This window comes from Salmo salar, chromosome ssa10 (assembly GCF_905237065.1).
Source record: "Salmo salar chromosome ssa10, Ssal_v3.1, whole genome shotgun sequence".
In the NCBI taxonomy this organism is placed as follows: domain Eukaryota; kingdom Metazoa; phylum Chordata; class Actinopteri; order Salmoniformes; family Salmonidae; genus Salmo; species Salmo salar.
Genome location: NC_059451.1, coordinates 62049483 through 62065653, shown reverse-complemented (window position 1 = coordinate 62065653; position 16171 = coordinate 62049483). Strand labels below are relative to the sequence as shown.

The window sequence follows — 16171 nt, the reverse complement described above, 5'->3', positions numbered from 1 at the left end:
GGTTGCAGTCTGCCATGAAGCTTTCATCCATGTATACAGGTAAGAGTCTAGCTACAGTTTCAGATATTATACGTTTCTAATTTTGTCAGAAAGTTGTTTTCATTGCAAGTTAAGTTAACATTGAGCCTAACTTATTTGGTTAACTCTAGCTATGATAATCGGTTTGTATTGCTAATAATGTTACACTATGGATTGGGATTATAGTTAATTTTTTTGCTAGCTAACATTAACGTGACATGTCTAAACAAAAGACCACAAGTTAAAGGTTGCTGTTAGCTAACTAACGTAAGCTGAGGTTAGATTGCTGGCTTGCTAGCTAACGTTAACATTGAACCTAACTTATTTGGTGAACTTTAGCTATGACAATCGGTTTGTATTGCTAGTAATGTTACTCCATGGATTGGGATTCTAGGTAATTTTTTAGCTAGCTAATGTTAACGTGACATGTCTAAACAAAAGACCCCAAGTTAAAGCTTGCTGTTATCTAGCTAACATTAGCTGAGGTTAGATGGCTGGATTGCTAGCTAATATTAATTTACGTGTATGAATTGTGTGTAACGTTAGTGATGTTTTCTCAGAATTGCCATTTCGCATTGCTAGTTATAGCCTAATGTTAGCTAGCTAACATTGAACCTATTTGGTTAACTTTAGGTAGCTATGACAATCGGTTTGTATTGCTAGTTAAAGCTTGCTGTTAGCTAGCCAGCTGACGTTATATGGCTGGCTAGCTAGCTAATATTATGTGTATGGAGTGTGTGTAGTGATGCTATTTCACATCTATTGTATAATAATGCTAAAATATTTGTATCTGTCTTTCAGCATCAGTAGAACATGCCTGAATCTCCTCCACCAGTCATACAAGGAGAATGGTCTAATGCCTCCCATCAAAAAAAGAGCTGGCCCAAGCAAGCAAATACCAGCAGTGCAGTCATCAACTACATGCACCATTTCTTCACCAACTATGGAGTTGGGAAAACACATGTGAACCTGAATTGTGATAACTGTAGTGGCCAAAACAAGAACAAGTTTGTGCTCTGGTATTGTGCCTGGTGATCCATGCATAAGCTCCACCACAGTCTGGACCTTCACTTCCTGATCACAGGCCACACCAAGTTTGCCCCTGTAACCGATGTGAAATGGCTAGCTAGTTAGCGGTGGTGTGCGCTAATAGCGTTTCAATCGGTGACGTCACTCGCTCTGAGACCTTGAAGTAGTTGTTCCCCTTGCTCTGCAAAGACCGTGGCTTTTGTGGAGCGATGGGTAACGATGCTTTGAGGGTGGCTGTCGTTGATGTGTGCAGAGGGTCCCTGGTTCGAGCCCAGGTAGGGACGAGGAGAGGGACGGAAGCAATACTGTTACATTGATGCTGTTGACCCCGATCACTGGTTGCTGCGAAAAAGGAGGAGGTCAAAAGGGGGCTGAGTGTAACCGATGTGAAATGGCTAGCTAGTTAGCGGTGGTGCGCGCTAATAGCATTTCAATCGGTGACGTCACTCGCTCTGAGACCTTGAAGTAGTTGTTCCCCTTGCTCTGCAAGGGACGTGGCATTTGTGGAGCGATGGGTAATGATGTTTCGAGGGGGGTGGCTATTGTCGATGTGTTCAGAGGGTCCCTGGTTTGAGCCCAGGTAGGGGTGAGGAGAGGGACGGAAGCTATACTGTTACACCCCCGACTGGTACTTCGGCCTCATCAAGCAGCACTTCAGAAGACCTGTTCCTCAGCCACTTTACCCCTGATTGTATGCATATAACTACCTCTACCACTGATATCGTTACTGATATTATTTTATTTTGACACTATTTCTGATATTGCTACTATGCAAGTCACCATTTGGCTGTACCGTTTACACCTTCTGTAGAGATCCATCCACTTAGCAAGACTTAGCAAAATATTGATATATAAAATGAATATGGATATGTGTGGTCGTAACATGATTTTGTGACATACCACAACAATATCATGTGACCGTATCAAGTGTCCACCTCATAAATATATGGTGCATCCACGTAAATATATGGCGCATGCATACTAAGCGGGTAATAATGTATATCCAGGTATGAGAGAAGGACGGTATGACGATATGAACATCTGGATACCACCCAACCCTACTATCTACTATCACCCTTATCATCATTATGTCAGTATCACTGGGTGTGGTGTTTGGGAATGATTTCCCACACCCTATATTGTTTCAGAATTATGGTAGTGTAATTACTGTACATACTACAGTACTGTAGATTAGATCTGACCTATGACCTTTTTAGAGATATGATCGCTACTAGAGCAGTGACAAAACTGTTGATACAGTGATAGACAACAGAGTGAGAGCACAGGGAATGACCGTTGCGGAGAATGGAGAGCAGCTAGAGAAAACACACACACACATGCACGTGCACCCACATACACACAATTAGCCTGAGCCAGGAACCATACCACTCCCTCCCTCCTTCCCTCCCCTCTCTCCCTGCCTGGCCCTTATGTTTTTCAGGGTGAAGGGAGGAGATGTGAACAGCAGGCCGGTGCTATTTTCCAGCCAGTCAGCAGGATGTGCATCATAGTTCATTGTGGGGGACGAACCAACACACCAACCGAGCTGCTGCTGTTTTTACAGGAAGGGGTAAAAATAACCAATCGCCAAAGGTTCCACCGTCCGGGGCTTGGCGGCCGGGGGCTGGGGCCGGGCTGGGGGCCGGGGCTGGGTGCGGGGCTTGGCGGCCGGGGCTGGCCGGCATTACATGACATGAAAAGCTCCTCATGTGTTTTTTAGTTGTACATTAAAGGAAAATGACGGTCGGCACACAACGAGTGAGGATGCTCTTTGAGGTTGTCTTTCAGGAGAGTTTGTCACTGCACTCTCTAAAAAATGAGTGTAGACACAAACATAGTACTTTTTGTATGAACAATTTCTTGAATATTGTATAAAAATATGCTAATTATGTGATATCTAATTAAATATGCACATATATGCATATCACGCAAATCAATTTTTCTGGACACTGGATGAAGTCAGCCTAAATATTTTGGTTTAATATGGTTAAGACACTCCAGGACTGGACTTATACATAGCCGATTGTGGATAAAAACATTACATTTTTCTATCTGTAAAATACTAAAGAAAGATACATAAAATCCATATTTTTTGCATTTTTCAAAGAAAATGGTATCTACAATTAACAAAAATAAAACATATCAACAATTCCCGATGTATAGTTCTGGATAATACGTCTAAGGATAACGACACAAAATCTGGTGAATGCAAATGCTTCTGAGGCTGAGAAAAATGTGTTGACTTTCGGGAAATGGCAGTTAAAGACAAGGACATTTAATTCAGACTACCAAACGACAAACATCTATTTAGACCCAATCACCATCTATTCAAAGTAAATTACATATAGTCCAGTTCGTAACATTCTCTATGAAATGAGCTTTTAAATTATCTGTGATTGAGTTTCGAAATTATGTATGCACAGTGCCTTTTAAAAAGTATTCACACTCCTTGACTTTTTCCACATTTTGCTGTGTTACAAAGCGGAACTAAAATGTATTTAATTGTCATTTTTTGGTCAATGATCTACACAAAATACTCTGTAAAATCAAAGTGGAAGAAAAATTCTAACATTTGATTAGATAAGTATTCAACCCCTGAGCCAAAACATGTTAGAATCACCTTTGGCAGTGATTACAGCTGTGATGGGTAAGTCTCTAAGAGCTTTCCACACCTGGAATGCGTAACATTTGACCATTATTATTTTCAGAATTCTTGAAGCTCTGTCAAATTGGTTGTTGATCATTGCTAGACAACAATTTCAGGTCTTTTAAAGCAGATTTAAGTCTTCCTGGTAAGCAACTCCAGTGTAGATTTGGCCTTGTGTTTTAGGTTATTGTCCTGCTGAAAGGTGAATTAATCTGGTTGAAAGCAGACTGAACCAGGTTTTCCTCTATGATTTTGCCTATGCTTAGCTCAGTTTCTTTTTTATCCTGAAAAACTCCCCAGTCCTTAACGATTACAAGCATACCCATAACATGATGCAGCCACCACTATGCTTGAAAATGTGGAGAGTGGTACTCAGTAATATGTTGTATTGGATTTGCCCCAAACATAACACTTTGTATTCAGTACAAAAAGTGAACTGCTTTGCCACATGTTTTGCAGTATTACTTTAGTGCCTTGTTTCAAATAAAAAGCAAGTTTTTGAATATTTTTTATTCTGTACAGGCTTCCTTCTTTTCACTCTGTCAATTATGTTAGTATTGGGGAGTAACTACAATATTATTGATCCATCCTCAGTTTTCTCCTATCACAACTCTGTCACTATTTTAAAGTCACCATTGGCCTCATGGTGAAATCCCTGAGCGGTTTGCTTCCTCTCCGGCAAACGAGTTTGAAAGGACACCTGTATCTTTGTAGTAACGGGCCTCCGAAGTGGCGCAACGGTCTAAGGCACTGAATTGCAGTGCTTGAGGTGTCACTACAGATCAGGATTAGATCCTGGGCTGTGTTGCAGCCGTAAACAACTGGGAGACCCATGAGGCGGTGCACAATTGGCCCAGTGTCGCCCGGGTTAGGGGAGGGTTTGGCCGGCCTGGATGTCCTTGTTCCATCGTACTCTAACGACTCCTGTAGCGGGCCGGGTGCATGCACCCTGACACGGTCGCCAGTTGTACAATGTTTCCTCTGACACATTGGTGCGGCTGGCTCCTGGGAAAAGTGAGCAGTGTGTCAAGAAGCAGTGCGGCTTGGCAGGGTCGTGTTTCTGAGGATGCACGGCTCTTGACCTTTGCCTCTCCCGAGTCTACCGGTAGTTGCATTGATAGGACAAGACTGTAACTACCAATTGGATATCACAAACAAATATATTTATATTGACTGGTATTGATACACCATCCAAAGTGTAATTAACAACTTCACCATGCTCAAAGAGATATTCAATGTCTGCTTTGTCTTGTTTAACCTATCTACCAATAGATGCCCTTCTTTGCATGGCTTTGGAAAACCTCCCTGGTCTTTCTGGTTGAATCTGTGATTGAAATTCACTGCTGGATTAAGGGACCTTACAGATAATTGTATGTGTGGGATACAGAAATGAGGTAGTCAATCAAAAATCCTGCTAAACACTAGTATTGCACACAGAGTGAGTCCATGCAACTTATTATGTGACTTGTTAAGCACATTTTTACTCCTGAACTTATTTAGGCTTGCCATAACAAAGGGGTTTAATACTTATTGACTCAAGACATTTCAGCTTTTCATTTTTAATTAATTTGTAACAATTTCGAAAAACATAATTCAACTTGACGTTATGGGGTATTGTGTGTAGGCCAGTGATGAAAACATCTCAATTTAATCCCTTTTAAATTCAGGCTGTAACACAACAAAATGTGGAAAAAGTCAAGGGGTGTGAAAACTTTCTGAAGGCACTGTATGTCCATTTATAAGTGGTTAGAATTGATGACATTTTAATTATTGTAGTATGATAAACTAAAAGAAATATGCATTTTCATCAACTTTGTTTCATTCAAATTTTTACATTTGCAAAAAAGCCTGTGGTACCTGGCCTTAAAGAAAACAACCAAACTAAGTGACCCAACACCCAGCAGTTGGGTCAACCAAACAAAACAGCATTTTCTTTAGTGGTCGTTATGTTGTTAACAGGTTATAATCACCTGATATACAGTACCAATCAAAAGTATGGAGACACTTACTCATTCAAGGGTTTTTCTTTATTTTTACTATTTTCTTCAGAACAATAGTGAAGACATCAAAACTATGAAATAACACATATGGAATCATGTACTAACCAAAAAAGTGTTAAACAAATCAAAATATATTTTAGATTCTAGATTATTCAAAGTAGCCACCCTTTGTGCAAAGATGTCATCAAGGCAAAGGGTGGCTACTTTGAAGAATCTCAAATATAAAATATACTTTGGTTACTACATGATTTCATATGTGTTATTTCATAGTTTTGATGTCTTCACTATTATTCTACAATGTAGAAAATAATAAAAATAAAGAGAACCACTGCACACTACTCTTACTGCTTTAAACATATACAGTCAGACATCTCTTCATACAGTAAGACCAGAGAGGAAAGGCAAGTTCTAGGATAAGATACAACAACAAGCCCTTCTTTCTCAGAGAGAGAGAGAGAGAGCCTGGTTGGGCCTGGTCTCCTGGTCAAATAGCACCTTATTCCCTATGTTGTGCACTACTTTTGGGCTCTGGTCAAAAGCAGTGCACTAGATGCAGACCTAAAAGGCCAAGCAGTGGCATCCGCTCAGGAAACTCTAGAGGACACGGACAAGGCAGGGATATGAGCACACAACTCTGGAATTCAAGGATGTTTGATGCCTCCCCTTTTGAGTGAATTGTCGAGTTACCACCCATGACTGTACTTGTTAGTGACAGAGATGGTTGTTGAATTTGTTTATTTTCAGTACTGTGGCCTTCACCAAGTGAGTTCCTAGGCAAATGTTAAAGTTATAATTAAACTCTTTATGACAATACATTAAATATCTCATAAGGCTTTATTTTGAAGCATAGCTTTATTGGACATACACAAAATAGTCCAAGATTTCATATAATGGACATACACAAGATAGTCCAAATTGGTGAAGTGAAATGAAATAAATAACTTGTTTCAAAAAATTCTTACAAATAAAAAACGTAAAAGTGGTGCGTGCATATGTATTCCCCCCCTTTGCTATGAAGCCCCTAAATAAGATCTGGTGCAACCAATTACTGTCACGTCCTGACCAGTAAAAGGGGTTATTTGTTAATGTAGTTTGGTCAGGGCGTGGCAGGGGGTGTTTGTTTTGTGTGGTTCAGGTTTTTGTGTGGTTCGTGTTTTCTATGTGTTTATCTAGTTTTTCTATTTCTATGTTGGGGTTTTGGTAGGACCTCCAATTAGAGGCAGCTGGTTGTCGTTACCTCTAATTGGAGGTCATATTTAGTTGGGTTAATTTTCTCTTGTGTTTTGTGGGTGGTTGTTCATAGTATAGTCTGTGCACCTTACGGGACTGTTTTCGTCGTTTGTTTTGTTTAAGTGTTTTTCCTTCAATAAAGAAGAAGATGATAAATACCTTCAGAAGTCACATAATTAGTTAAATAAAGTCTACCTGTGTGCAATCTAAGTGTCACATAATCTGTCACATGATCTCAGTATATATACACCTGTTCTGAAAGACCCCAGAGCCTGCAACACCACTAAACAAGGGGCACCACCAAGCAAGCGTCACTATGAAAACCAAGGAGCTCTCCAAACAGGTCAGGGACAAAGTTATGGAGAAGTACAGATCAGAAAAAATAAGCAAACATGTTTGGTGTTCGCCAAAAGGCATGTGGGAGACTCCCCAAACATATGGAAGAAGGTACTCTGGTCAGATGAGACAAAAATGTAGCTTTTTGGCCATCAAGGAAAACGCTATGTCTGGCGCAAACCCAACACCTCACATAACCCCGAGTGCACCATCCCCACAGTGAAGCATGGTGGTGGCAGCATCATGCTGTGGGAATGTTTTTCATTGGCAGGGCCTGGGAAACTGGAGAATTGAAGGAATGATGGATGGTGCTAAATAAAGGGAAATTCTTGAGGGAAACCTGTTTCAGTCTTCCAGAGATTTGAGACTGGGACAGAGGTTCACCTTCCAGCAGGAAAATTACCCTAAACATACTGCTAAAGCAACACTCGAGTGGTTTAAGGGGAAACATTAAAATATCTTGGAATGGCCTAGACAAAGCCCAGACTTCAATAAAATTGAGAATCTGTGGTATGACTGCTGTACACCAGCGGAACCCATCCAACTTGAAGGAGCTGGATCAGTTTTGCCTTGAAGAATGGGCAAAAATCCCAGTGGCTACAATTTATAAAATGGTCATACATCATTTTTACATACAGACTAGCTAAAAAAAATGAAAATTGACAAATTATCCAATGGCTTATGATATTTTTCAGGTAAAAAAAAGTGCAGGTGTAAAAACAAGTTTGCACCCCCTATTTTAATTTGGCCAAGTGGACACAAGGCTGTTTGGCTCATCTCAGTCACAAAGAGGAATAACTTTGCAGCTGTTTCTGATTAATAAACAGCACTATGCTGGTGGGTGGTAACATTCAAATAAAACCCAGCCCTGAAACAAAACATAAGCTGAACATCCTTCAGATCTAAATAAAAAATTCTACAAGTCACTGGAAAATGAAAAGTTATCTCTTAAAACCTCTTTGGGCTAGGGGGCAGTATACTGCGGAAGCACAGTTCCCTCTCAGCCCAGTCAAAACTGTTCGCTGCTCTGGCACCCCAATGGTGGAACAAGCTCCCCCACGACGCCAGGACAGCGGAGTCAATCACCACCTTCCGTAGACACCTGAAACCCCACCTCTTTAAGGAATACCTGGGATAGGATATAGTAATCCTTCTAACCCCCCCCCCAAAAAAAAAGATATAGATGTACTATTGTAAAGTGGTTGTTCTGGATAAGAGCGTCTGCTAAATGACGTAAATGTAAATGTATATTGACGTCCGGATAAAAAGCGTTCCCAAAGTAAACTGCCTGTTACTCAGGCCCAGAAGCTAGGATATGCACATAATTGGTAGATTTGGATAGAAAACACTCTAAAGTTTCTAAAACTGTTAACATAATGTCTGTGAGTATAACAGAACTGATATGGCAGGCGAAACCCAGAGGACAAACCATTAAAAAAAGAATCTGCCTACCACTGTTTTTAATGGCTGTCATGTTTATGAGCGAAATCCTCCCAGATTGCAGTTCCTAGGGCTTCCACTAGATGTCAACAGTCTTTAGAAAGAGTTTCAGGCTTGTTTTTGGAAAAATGAGCTAGAATTTGTAGTTTTTCTAAGTGGCTCCCATTTTGGCTGTAGTGTTTTCATGCGCGTGAATGAGAGCACATTCTTTGTTGTTTATCTCCGGTAAAGACAATAACGATTCTCCATCTTAAATTGTATCATTTATTTACGTATTAGGGTAGCTGAGGTTTGATTATAAACGTTGTTTGACTTGTTTGGAGAAGTTTATTGGTAACGTTTGGGATTCATTGTGTATGCATTTTGAAGGAGGGAAACCGGTGGATTATTGAATGAAGCACGCTGGCTAAACTTAGTTTTTGGGGTTATAAAGAAGGACTTTATCGAACAAAAGGACCATTTGTGATGTAGGTGGGACCTTTTGGAGTGCCAACAGAAGAAGATCTTCAAAGGTAAAGGCTTTTATTATATCGCTATTTCTGATTTTCGTGGTGCACCTGCCTGTTTGAAAAATGTTTTTCATGCTTTTGTATGCGGGGCGCTGTCCTCAGATAATTGCATAGTGTGCTTTCGCCATAAAGCCTTTTTGAAATCTGACACAATGGCTGGATTAACAAGAAGTTAAGCTTTATTTTGATGTATGACACTTGTATTTTCATGAATGTTAAATATTTCTATAATTTGAATTTCACGCTCTGCAATTTCACCGGATGTTGTCGAGGTGGGTCGCTAGCGGAACGCCTGCGCCAGAAAGGTTAACAGTATAATGCTTTATTATCACAAGCTCTTAGCAAGACTGTAGACCTGAGCATGGTCAACTAAGGTGCTCGACTTTCATCAACATAACGATAAAACCATTTAAACTGGTACAACACTTCCACTAACGGTTGGCTCAAATATAACATATTTTAGACCATGCCCCCAAATATGCTAATATTACCCAGCCACCACAGTGCCTTCACCTACATTTGTAAGAGCAGTGAAAGTAAGGTAAACAACAAGTCATTTTACAACAATCACACCTTCATTCAACTGTAGGCAACTCAGTAGCAGGTAACTTACTATCAAATTACAGGTAATTTTTAACAGTGTGTGCCATAAGCATAGCTGAAGTATCCTATAAGTATAACTGTAGAACTTGTCATTGGTTCTACTTGGAACCAGAGGCTTCTTCATGAGAGAGTTCTGAATGGAGCTCAAAAGGGTTCCCTTATAGGGACAAATCTAAGGGTTCTATGTGGCACCCAAAAGGGTTCCCCCATAGGGAAAAATGACAGAATGTCTATTGGTTCTAGTCTTTTAACAATCTTTATTATACTCACAGATCCAGTGGCGAAGCAGGAAACTGAGAAGTTGTGAGATCCAATCTCAAATGAGGCTGACTCCCAAGTAATCAGAATGTTGCTGGTCTGCAAAACCACACCTGTCATTTTCATATTTCCCAGCATGCTCTATTGCAGTTAGATTTTTTTAAGTTGTTTGTTCCAGTATCTGTGTTTTTGCATGTACTGTACATTGATTGATTAAATAATCAATTCATGTATCTTATACTAGACAAATATAAATAACATACATTTTTCTAAACTAAATCTAAGGTGTTAGTTTAACTTATTTCACCTGTTACTGAAATGGTTGTTCCAGTTTAGATGGTTTAGGTAGTCGCATGTATTACTCTAATACTAGCAGTCATTCTGAATGCAGTTTGTGGGAATCCACTCTGGTTGGATTTCAACAGGAATGAATCATGACTTCATAAGGCTGTATAATGTGACTTGATGCTAGTTTTAGCTAATGCTGGTCACCAGTGTTGAAAATACTGATCACCAGCAAAAACACAACAAAGGCTGGTCGACCAGCAGCACCAGCTGGTCACAACAGCTTGACAAGCATCCGACCAGCTTAAAATTTATGCTGGTCTAAACTGTTGTTTTTTTTAGCAGGTAAGATGAACATTTAATTGAGTTATGGTTTTCAGGCCTAAAAATAAGGTCTGTGGCTACTAGCAGCGACTAGCGTCCCTACCCTACCCTTGCTGCGATGCACCCCCAGGCTATGTCAAAGAATTTCAGACATATTTAGGAGGAAAAGGGCTGTTTTATAGAATTCATGCAGTGACCAAGTGACTGATTTTGTTCAGCCCCAGCAGCCTGTCAGTCACACATAGCTCTGCAGGCATTTCCTGACATAAGGTTGGTGTTTCATCTCACAAAAGAGGAGGTGCGCCAGCTGAGAAGTATGTCTGTCTGCACATTAACTTCCTTAACACTCAACTATTAAGCATTTACTGCAGAAAGTAAATTGAAAACAAGTAAAGCACAGAAAGACGTGTGAGATGAGTTAAAATGCTAGGCTTAATCTCTATGAGTCCATGTTCGTATCTGTGCCTGTCTTCCGGACTATTTGTCAGTCCACAGCTACCAGTCATTCTGTATTTCTAACTGCGTCTGCATCTCCTCTTCTATTTGTTATTCCATCTGTCCATCTGTCTGTGTATCTGATCTAATTAGTAGTGTAGCTCACATGATCCTCCTCACCTCCCGAGTCGGTTCTCCCCGGCTCGCCTCTCCCGTGTCATCACCACTGAGCTGACTAACTACCACGACAGCAACAGCAGACTTTGGCCCAGGGCATTCCAATTCCAGTACATTTATGTAGCAGAACGTCTCTTATAATAAGTCACCTTATCTGAACTCACACATCCATATTAACACATAGCCTACCCACTGCTGTGCCTCAGTCAGCGCTGGCAAGATAGCCTAATAAAAACAACATGAAATAGATTTTGTAAGAGTCCAAGTGTTTTGACTGAAAAAGAAAATTACGATCCATACAAGAATATTGTTGTGCATTATTATATATATTTTTTTACATATCTTTCGCACAGAGGAATTGGTTTAGAGTCCCAAAATATAGTATGTGGGGCCCAAGGTTATTAGAGTTTTATGTTTTTATATTTGTTTTTATTTCTATTAGTTTTACGATTTTTATTTGAAATTCAGTTTAGTTTCAGTTAGTTTTCAGATCTACTTGACTAGTTTTTACTTAGTTTAACTTTTATAAAAACATATTTTGTTTTTATATTATTTCATTTCAGTTTTAGTATTAGGGACATAAAGTAGCCTATACGTGGGAGGCTAGGAGCCATTTATGTGTTGTGTAGCTTTTTTTGGGGGGGGGTAGTAATGCATAAGGTGATGGGTCAGGTCATAGGTTAGGTGAGGTTTAAAAGTAGACTCAGCGAGATGACATAGATGCATGAAGTAAACAGTAGTGGTGGGTAAATTTTCGCCACAACCAGGAGTGTTGAAGCGCGAGGTTAAACTTCTCTGCTATTTTGGTCCTGTGGCTACCACTTTGTAGCGCAGATACTCTGTCTACTAATCTCAATGGGCACGTTTGAGCAGATCACTTTTGTCAAGTCAGCATTTCAAAGTGTGTTGCATTCTGGGGATAAAATTGTCAGACTTGCGTCTACATGTCAACTGCAGGAACTTTACAAAAATCCTAGGATCAAAGGTCATGAAGATTTGACTGCAGTCGACTGCATGTTTCTGCAGTTGCTCTTCACCAATTTCCTCCTGCAGCATCGCCTGCATTGTGGAAGGCTCTATTGTCAACCAATCATTGATGTTTTTGTTTAACCCACACAAATGTGAGCAAAGACATGACTGAAACAAGAACCAATTTGCCATTATTTATGTGTACAGTGGATATATACAAAAATATTTGATATTGGAAGCTCTCTCTCACTAACTGATGGTACAATGTGTACACACATAATATTATATTATGATTTCAGTTTGTAATGTGTGATATGGGGTTTAGATACACGTTAAATTAGACATTATAATATAGATTTTCTTTATAAAAAATTGCAAAACTGCCATGTTGATCTGAGGCATGCTGTTAGAAAACCACATTAGTATCTGACTTTCAGCTGTTGCAGATGCACCTCCCCCGACTTCAGTCCTCGGCTTTCGTGTACCATCGGTTGCTTTAACCTTACCACTCAAACACACTCCCAATATCTTGAGGTGCTGCTTGTGGAAACGTAATCTCGCTGAGTCTATCTTTAAATGATTAAGTAAATCTCAATGTGCTTGAAACCCACATTAGATTTTTGTTCCCCAAAAAACTAGAACTGAATATAATTCATGATGATTTTTATTTAATTTTAGTTCGTTTTGGATTCAAAGATAATAGTTTCAGTATACTTTAAGTATTTCAAACAGGTTTCTTAATTATTTTATTTCAGTTTACTAAATAGTTTATTCATGATTAGTTTTAGTTTTAGATGCAGTTTTAGTGTACTATAATAACCTTGGTGGGGCATTTTACTTAAAAAGCACAAACAAGCCGTTAAGGAATGTCTTTGGCGAACATCAAGGAGGAGAATTGTTCTATGACGAATCCCCAAAGCAATGCTCTTCTTGTTATTCTGCAATATCCATTGGGCTCTCTCATTGCTCTCTCTCTCTCTACTCTTCCAACCACACACTTACAGCAGTCAATCACCCTAGTCCAGGGGCTATATGTAGCCTATCAAGCGTCTCAGAGTAAGAGTGCTGATTTAGGGTAATTTTTGCCTTTAAGATCACAATGGATAAGATGATATGGACAGGGGGGACCTGATTCTAGATCAGCACTCCTACTCTGAAATGCTTGATACATATGGCCTCTAGTCTGAGCCCAAGCCTGCTCTCAGCTCACAGTGCTGTAGTAAAGGAGACAACTTCCTCTGCCAGCGTTATGATAGCTCTTATTGAACTGGCCTAGTGCCAGACCAGCTCCACTGAGGCTTATAATACGTTTACAACTGTCTAGTCTAGTGCAGTGTCACTGTCTGCTGTTCATGTGTGACCCAACACTAAGTGGAGAAATAGAGCTGAGTGAAGCTTTCTCTGATTGCCTGGATGTCTGTAAGACACCACAATAAACTCAGAGCGCTGTAGAATTGACAACAACAGGGAATCGTGTCATTGTGTCCACGAGAGTCATACAGTGTGTTTGGGTGCCAATAACCTGCAGTGCATGCCAAATCTTTCCGTGACCAACTCTGAACACACTCAATCACAATTTTTTGTGCTTCTCTTGTCCTACAATATCATCATGTGCATCGACCGATAGTGTATTTTGTTTTGTTTACTTTCAGATAAGTCTGCTACGGGGCTCTCGCTCTAGTTTTCCAACAGAGGTTCTAGAACTTGTTTATTTTGAAAGAAGTCAGTAAAATGAGTGACAGAGAGGAGGGAGGCCAAAGCACGTGCTGTATCACTGGACAGGGGGGAATCTCTCCACTCTCTTCCCTCACTCCTCTGGAATTCAAAAGTTGCTGGGGTACCAAGGTTCATCCAGCTACCAGCCACATCAATGCTGACTGATGAACACTTGCACAGCCACCAGCAGCAGGGTATTTTGCTACATAAACAGTGCTGTTGAGGAATATGGACAAGTACACAGAGTAATACATTACTAATATAAACAGAGGTGTTTTTGTGTTAGAGTTTAAAAGGAACCAAACATTCAGGATTGACACACAAACAAACCATAGCATAATCGACACTGTGTCTATAGGCATAGTTAAATTGGGTCAAAAAGGATTATGTAAGAAAATATAGCATTTATTCTGCTTTAGAAGGACAGTAAATGCAATATTCTGAAATAAAATGTGCATACAGTATAGGTGGTGTAAATGACTTTGGGACATTTCTTTAGCAAGTCGATTATGATGGAGAGAAACTATTCTTCAGTCTTGGCTGAGCTGAGTCCATCATAACTGTATGCTGGACTGAAAAGAAGACCATAATACAATAGCCTTTATATACTAGAGAGGAACCTCAGAGCAGGGATTCTCAAACTTTTTAGAGCCGAGGACCCCTTTTGTGATAGCAAATTCATCAGGGACCCACTCATAGTTTTACTATAAGTTCGGCAGTGCATGGACGGACGCACCAAGTCTCAGGCCCTGGGACGGAACATTTTAAAAGCGGCTTCTGGGCAAGGCTGATTTTTTTTCACAGTTTTCAAGCTAATTTCATGCAATTCTACACATTTTGTCATGGGGCAGAGACATATTTTGTTGTTGCAGAATTGAAGCTAATATCCTTCAATTCTACACATTTTGCCATGAGACAGAGAGAAGACTTTGCAGTTTTAAAGCTTAAAATACAGTGCATTTATGTAATAATAAAAAAGAAGTATAAAACAAGAAGAGAATACAACAAGTATTGAGTTGAAAAATGTATAATTGGTGGAGTACTGTGGATACCAATATCCAGTGAGTCTCCTAGGCCCATGTTGCCAAGGGTTAAGACCATAAATTGTAGATTAATAATATTACATTGCATTTTATTGTATTATACCCTCTTAACTTATTCCACAGATCCCTTGCCAAAAATGTTTTTGTCTGTTGTAGGTTAGTAATATTCATTAAAAAAAATGAAACGTAAAAATGTTTAAAAAAATATAACGTTTTATTTTATTTTCATAAATTATTTGAGATCTATCCACGGACCCTACTTTGAGAACCTCTGCCTCAAAGTGAACCACAACAGCAGTAGTACAACTTCAGAAAAGCATGAAGTGTTAAGCAGCAGGTTGGCTTTTCTGAATAAAAAATGATTCTACTCTCTCTTTCTTCTCTCTCTCTGTCTATTCATTCTCTCTGTCTCTCTTTCTAGTTCCTCTCACTCTCTCTGTCTCTCTCGATTTCTTCTCTCTCTCTCTGACACACATACCCACAGCTAAAGCTTAAAAGTGGATCCAAAGAAACATCCCATGACCACATGGAACGTTGACACTGACTTTTAACAAGGAGAACGAGGGCAAATGTTTTTCCACGGCACACGTAGGCAGACCATAACTGTTACGTCTTGAAACACACCTCTGGAGTATCTGTCTCGCAGGTAATTCCAGGTAATCCTCCACAGCTATTTTTAGCCTGAAGAAGGGAGGGGTGCCTGATGTCCATAAGAGTAACATAACAGCCTCAAGACTGATAAGCAAAAACTTCAGTTATGTAGTGGAGTGAATGAGAGTCAGTTCTAAGCAGGCCCCCATTCCTGTCCATAGATTCAGCTTTAAGCAAACAAACATTTATAAAGGCTTTATCCTGTTAGGGCTAGGGGGCAGTATTTGCACGGCTGGATAAAAAAAATGTACCCGATTTAATCTGGTTACTAATCCTACCCAGTAACTAGAATATGCATATACTTATTATATATGGATAGAAAACACTCTAAAGTTTCTAAAACTGTTTGAATGGTGTCTGTGAGTATAACAGAACTCATTTGGCAGGCAAAACCCTGAGACATTTTCTGACAGGAAGTGGATACCTGATGTGTTGTATTACCTTTAAACCTATGCCATTGAAAAACACAGGGGCTGAGGAATATTTTGGCACTTCCTATTG

The 16171-nt window shown here is 39.8% G+C and overlaps 1 protein-coding gene across 1 annotated transcript in view; it reads right to left on the bottom strand.

Moving 5' to 3' along the window:
• Window positions 1–16171, bottom strand: part of LOC106560693 (forkhead box protein O1-A) — a 76743-nt gene that overhangs the window by 47396 nt on the left and 13176 nt on the right. The gene's annotated exons all lie outside the window — the stretch shown is intronic.